Source organism: Chenopodium quinoa, unplaced genomic scaffold (genome assembly GCF_001683475.1).
Source record: "Chenopodium quinoa cultivar QQ74 unplaced genomic scaffold, ASM168347v1, whole genome shotgun sequence".
Lineage (NCBI taxonomy): Eukaryota > Viridiplantae > Streptophyta > Magnoliopsida > Caryophyllales > Amaranthaceae > Chenopodium > Chenopodium quinoa.
This window is the reverse complement of record NW_018743292.1, coordinates 7,837,801-7,844,490: the sequence shown is the minus strand read 5'-3', so window position 1 is coordinate 7,844,490 and position 6,690 is coordinate 7,837,801.

Here is a 6,690-nt window from a genome sequence, read left to right as displayed (position 1 = left end):
ACTATTTATATCATTCAAAAGAAATATTTCTTAAGATTATCTACATTCCAAGTTCGAGGCAACAGTTGGCCGTCTGGTGTTTCCAGACGGTAGGTACCGTCCCTGACCTCTTCACAGATTCGGTAGGGTCCTTCCCAGTTGTAAGTTAGTTTGCCAGACTCATTAGCCCTTCCAACTGCTTCCATTTTTCTAAGTACAAAGTCCCCCACTTTGAATGGACGCCTGTGTACTTTTTTGTTGTATGATCTAGTCATTCTCAGACGGTAAATTTCATGGCGCAAGATAGCATTGCCCCTCCTTTCAGGAAGTGAGTCTAATGCCAGGCGCATGGCTTCCCAGTTTGCCTCTTCGTCATATAGCATTACTCGAAGAGTCGGCTCGTAGTGTTCTATTGGAAGAACAGCTTCCGCAGCATAAGTTAGGAGGAATGGAGTTTCTCCAGTTGCCCCTTTTTCAGTCGTCCTAATGGCCCAGAGAACATGTGGTAATTCATCCGCCCATAGGCCGCCTGCTCGTTCAATCTTTTTCTTGAGACTGTATGAGATGATTTTATTGAAAGCTTCTACCTGGCCGTTTGCTTGTGGACGGCCGACTGATGCAAAGTAGTGTACAATTCCTTGGTCACCCAACCAGCTTTTGAGAACAGGCGTCTCAAATTGGGGACCATTATCAAAAACCATAGACATGGGAACCCCGAACCGAGTGATGACATTTTTCCAAATGAATGAAATTACATCCTTCGTCTTGATTCCCTTTACAGCCTCCGTCTCTACCCATTTAGTGAAGTAGTCGACGGCAACAAGTATGTACCTCCTTCCGCCTGTAGCAGGCGTATATGGACCCAGAATATCCATGCCCCACTTAGCAAACGGTAGTGGGCTATGAATGGTAGTGAGGTCAGTAGCCGGACGGTGAATTAGCTTGCCAAACCTTTGGCACTTGTCACATTTTTTCACCATCTCCATTGCATCTGCTTCTAAAGTAGGCCAAAAGTAGCCTTGCCGCCTTGCCCGTTGAGCAAGCGTCCTACCGCCTATATGGGAAGCACATTAACCAGAGTGAAGATCGTCTAGTATCTCTCGTCCCTTTTCTGGAGAAACACACTTTAAGAAGGGTTGAAGGTACCCCCTTTTGTGAAGTTCTCCCTTTATTATTTCAAAACTGGTTGCTCGTTTTTTCAGTGCTGCCGCCTGTTGATGATCATCCGGCAGGGTACCCTTTGTCAGATATGCCCTGATTGGATCCATCCAGGTTGAGCTTCTGTCTAAGATTCCAATAGGTTCTTCCTCAATGCTTCTCCTCTCCATTACTTCCCAAAAAACAGTTCGAGGAGTATCACAGGAGGCGGATGATGCTAATTTTGAAAGTGCATCCGCCTGGTTGTTTTTTGATCTCGGCACTTGGGTCAGACGAAAATCTTCAAGGGATCCGACCGCCTGTCGTACCGCCTGTAAATACTTGATCATGGCCGGATGGGTTTCTTCGTATTCGCCATTGTACTGACTCACTATCAATTGTGAATCGGAACAGGCGTCTATTTTTCTTGCCCATGCCGCCTTGCACATGCGGATTCCGGCTAGTAAAGCTTCATATTCTGCCTCATTGTTTGAGGCCTGAAAACTGAAGCGTAGAGCATACTCGTACCTGTCGCCCTCTGGCGACTGACATATGACGCCTGCTCCACAACCATTTGAAGTAGAGCTTCCATCCACATACACCTTCCAGACTTGGTCTGGAACTTGAGAGTCAGGAGGACGAGTCATCTCAACAATAAAGTCAGCAAAGGCTTGCCCCTTCACTGCTTTTCTAGGCTCGAAGGTAACTTCGAGACTCTGTATTTCTATGGCCCATTTGATCATTTGGCCTGACGACTCCATGATGGTCAGTGGCCGCTTGATAGGTTGGTCTGTATACACGACGACTGCATGTGCCAAAAAGTAGGGCTTCAATTTTTTAACAGCCATGAAGAGTGCAAGACCAAATTTCTCCACTAAGGGATACCTCAACTCGGCATTTTTCAGTACGTGACTGACAAAATAGACCAGGAGCTGACAGCCGTCTCTTTCAGCAAGGAGAACAGCGCTTAACGCATGATCAGAGACGGCAAGGTACATGTAGAGTACTTCTTTGGGCAAAGGGCTGACCAGCCTCGGCAAGGAATGCAAGTGAACTTTCAATTTCTGGAAGGCCGCCTCAACATCCGGCCCCCATTCAAACCTTGCCTTTTTCTTAATTGCCTGGAAAAAGTATAGGCATTTGTCGCCTGATCGGCTTAGAAATCTTCCAAAGGCCGCCAGACAACCTGTTAACTTCTGAACCTCTCGGATGGTACGAGGCGACTGCATGTCGATGACCGCCTGCACCTTCTCAGGGTTTGCCTCTATTCCTCTCTGATTGATAAGGAATCCGAGAAATTTCCCAGACTCAACTCCAAAGACACATTTCTTAGGATTGAGTATGACATGGTGCCGCCTGAGTGTGGCGAAAGTTTCTCGGAGGTCCGACAGATGATCTTTCTGAAGTTTAGACTTGACAATCATATCATCAATATATGCCTCGACATTTCTCCCAATCTGATCAAAGAACACAGTGTTTATCATTCGCTGGAAAGTGGTCGGGGCATTCTTATGACCAAACGACATGACCGTGTAACAGTATAACCCCTGATCAGTGACGAAGGCCATCTTCTCCTGATCTTTCTCCCATAAAGGAATTTGCTGGAAACCAGAGTAGGCGTCCATAAAGCTCATCAAAGCATGGCCGGCTGTTGAGTCGACCAGGTTATCAATTTTAGGCAGAGGGTAACTGTCTTTGGGGCACGCCTTGTTTAAGTCTGTGTAGTCTACACACATTCGTCAGGTGCCATTCGGCTTTTTAACAAGCACCACATTTGCAACCCAGTCTGGGAAGTAACATTGCCGAATGAACCCTGCATCAAGTAATTTTTTAACTTCGGCGGCTGCCGCCTGACTTCTTTCTTCGCCATGGTTCCGCTTCTTCTGCCGTACCGGCTTCTTTTTCGGATCCACGGCCAGTTTATGTACCGCCAGATCAGGACTAATGCCTGGAATTTCATGGACTTCGAATGCAAAGATGTCCTTGTATTCTTTCAATAGTTTGTGAAAGTCGTCACCCAAGTCCCTTAGAGCAGTCGTCCCAACCTTGATTGTTCTGTCCGGACGCGAGTCATCTAAGATCAGGTCCGTATGCTCACCAGCTGGCTGAGGGCGGAATTCATCCGACCGCTCCTCTGCCAATGATTGCTATTTTCTGTCTTTTCTTGCGGCCCTTGTCTGGGATGCCTTTCTCTTCTTGTCGCCTGCTTCTTGAACAGGCGCACTCTCCTTGACATTGTCAAGGTCTATTTTTCCACCGCTCGACCCAGTGGCCATAACAGTGGGCTTGACTTCCGAGAGATAGCACTCACGGGCCATCCTCTGATCTCCCCTTAGGGACCCGATTGTTCCATTATCCCTCTCAAACTTGAGCAACATAAGAGATGGGATTATAACAGCCTTGGAATTATTCAGGGTTGGTCGTCCCAGAATCATGTTGTAGGCCGAGAGTTCTTCTACTACCAAGAACCGGACTACCATGTGTCGTCCTTCCCCTTTTTCGCCCAGGCGGATGGGTAAATCCACTCGTCCCACTGGGTGGACGACTCCTCCTCCAAACCCTACTAAAGGGTGGGATGCCGGATGTATGCAATCAGTCTGATATTTTAGTTTCTACAGACATTTGCTACTGATGAGATCTGAGGAGCTTCCGGTATCTATGAGGATTCGGCCAACTCTCTGGTTGGCCACTTTACATTCAATAACGATAGGGTCGTCATGCGGCCCTCTTACCCCTCCTAGACCTTCTTCAGTGATGACAATCTCAGGAAATGAATATTTGGAGGGCCGTTCTTGGTGAACGGAATTTACATCTAACCGTCTGATATTGTCTTTGTTGCCCCTAATAGTGGGGCCGCCCCTGAGAAGCCGCCTGCAATGGTGTAGACGACTGCATCATCTGTATCGGAATTGTCGGCCTGTTGATTCTTTTTGGCCGACTGCTTTTTCGAGGAAGTGTTCCCCGTAGATTTCTTGACATAAGTGTCAAGATCACCTTGCTCAGCCAGGCGGTCCAGATACCGCATGAGACTGATGCATTCATTGGTGTGATGACCAACATCTTCATGATAATCACAGAATTTTTCTTGGTTCCGGTTGTTTGCAGAACCCTTCATGGGGACCGGCTTCTCAATTGAGATCCGTCCCTTGATTTCCTTTAGGATAAATTGGCTATCCTTGTTAAACGCATACTTTAGGGAGTATGGTTTGAATTCTTTTTTCTTTTTCTGGGCCGGCTGTTTAGAGGAATCAGCCGCCCAGACCTCTTTTCTCTTCTTGTCTTTGTTTGACGACTGTTTCTGTCGTCCTTCTCTTTTGTCGGACCTTCTCCCGTCTGACTGTTTTACCGTACTACAAAGATCAGTCGCCTGTATATAGGCTTCCGCTTCATTCAAGGCCTCTTGAAGAGTCGCCACCCTCTTTCGGACCAAATCAAATTTAAAGGTCGACCCGTCTTTGAGACCTCTGAAAAAGTCAGTATAGGCTACTTCATCCGGTAACCCTTGAATCTGTATTCTCATCAGGTTAAACCGCCTGATGTAAGAACGAAGCCCCTCCTTCTCGCCCTGCTGAATTGTTCCTAAATCAAGAGTCGTCTTCTTCGCAGGGATGTTCATGGCGAAGTTGGAGGTGAATAAGTAAGCAAGCGTCTTGAAGTTATTTACACAACCAGTCGGCAGGTTGCCGAACCATTGTTGTGCGATTCCTTTGAGAGTCGCTGGGAAACACTTGCACCAAGTGGGATCATCCAACCCTTGAAGGTACATCAGGTTGGTGAATGCCATCAGATGGTCTTCTGGGTTAGTAGTGCCGTCATAGGCGCCTACTAATACATTTTTCACTTTGGCCGGCTGAGCGGCTTCAGTAATTTCCTTGGAGAAGGCCGACGGCTGTTCACCAAGTCTAAGCAACCGTAGCTGCCAGTCCATAGGTTGGACATTTTTTGCTGCATGTCCACCAAACGGAGGTGGCTGTAAAAAATACTGTTGTTGCGGTACAAACGGTAAGTTTGGTACCGCTTGGTCGCTATGAAAGCCAGACTGACGGGAGGTGCCGCCTGACTGACTCTCATGATACGACTGAGTATGCCTCATCGAGGTATTTCGCAGACTGTCATGGAAGTTTGAAGTAGAGGCCGACTCTGACAATCGGTCACTCTTCTTCTGCTCTAGCAGTAGCCGAGCGTCTGTGTATGTTTTCCTCGACCCGTCCGCCTGAATATGACGAACAAGTTTCCTATTTCCTGGAGTAGGAAAACGGTATTTTGTGAAATCAAGGGCAGGTGGCTCCCACTTCCTAGATTTAGGATGAGGGGTCGCCTCTCGCCCTTGAACTGGCTTCCTCTTCCGTGAAGTGGAGGGTTTCTTAGCCGACTGCTCCTTGTCCAGAGCAGGCGGCTTCTTGTTGATCAACTCTTGAATTTCTCCCTTGAAGTCCCTCATGAAGGTCATGAGTTCGTTCCTTGTGATGGGAGAAGACCCATCAGTCGGCTGCTGCCGAACAGGCGGTGCGCCTGCTGGCTCGCTTCCAGTTTGAAGATGTTCCCGTTCCCTCCTTTCGGTATGACGGGTACGTCGGGCCCTTAGGGTCCCGTCTGAAGCTGTGTGAGCTTCAAATTCAAATTCATTCTCAGTATCGTGGTCCGACTGAACTAGAGGGTCGTCCAGGGGACGTCTCTCTTCAGGAGCCGGTACAAACGTGGATGCCATCTCAGAAGTACTCTCCCCACAGACGGCGCCAAGATGTTTCAGGGTTTTCTGATGTCCTGCGGGAGAGTTACAATTCCGAGACTGGAACCGGACGCGTGTACCTGCAAAACAAACGGATGCTCCGGATGATTGGAGATCCGCCTCCGACGGTCAAGTTAGTACTTGATTAAGGAGTAATTAATGCGGAAATTAAAGTGATTGGGTTTCTCTAGGTGAGAGAGTTTAATGTGTGTAATCTGCGTAATCTCCCTTAATGAGGATTAAGGGAGGTATTTATAACCTCGGGAAACGTGCCAATCTAGGTTTAGGTTAACCTTGGGCTGATTGGGCTTCCCACGGAAGTTGAGCCTAGGTGACCGGTTATCCCAGGTGTCATGGGAAGGACACGTGTCGTGTCGTAATTGGTCCAGAGTGGACGGATCATTGCTTGACACGTGGCAGGCTCCTATTGGCCCATGTGACGGACACATGGCGGAACCTGATTGGTCCACTTGTCAGATGGTGATTGGTGGGGAAAAATCCCCTAATCAGTACCTGTTTCGAGGTCTTTTCTGTGTCCTTTGGGAGAGTTACAATTCCAAGACTGGTTTCCGGGCGCCTGTACCTGCAAAGCAACGGAGACTCCGGTTGGTGGGCGTTCCGCCTCCGACGATCATGTTAGAACGTGTTCGGATGTAAAAGTTGCGGAATGTAAATGGGATCAGGCTCCTCTTAGACGAGAAGTAATCATCCGGCTATCTAAGACAACCTCGATATCCGAGCGTTAGCTCTCAACTGTGATTAAAGCTATAATTAATGTTCAGCAATTAATGTACATGTGTGTTTGAAGATTTGTGAATATTATTCCTTAGGGGGAACATCTCCCT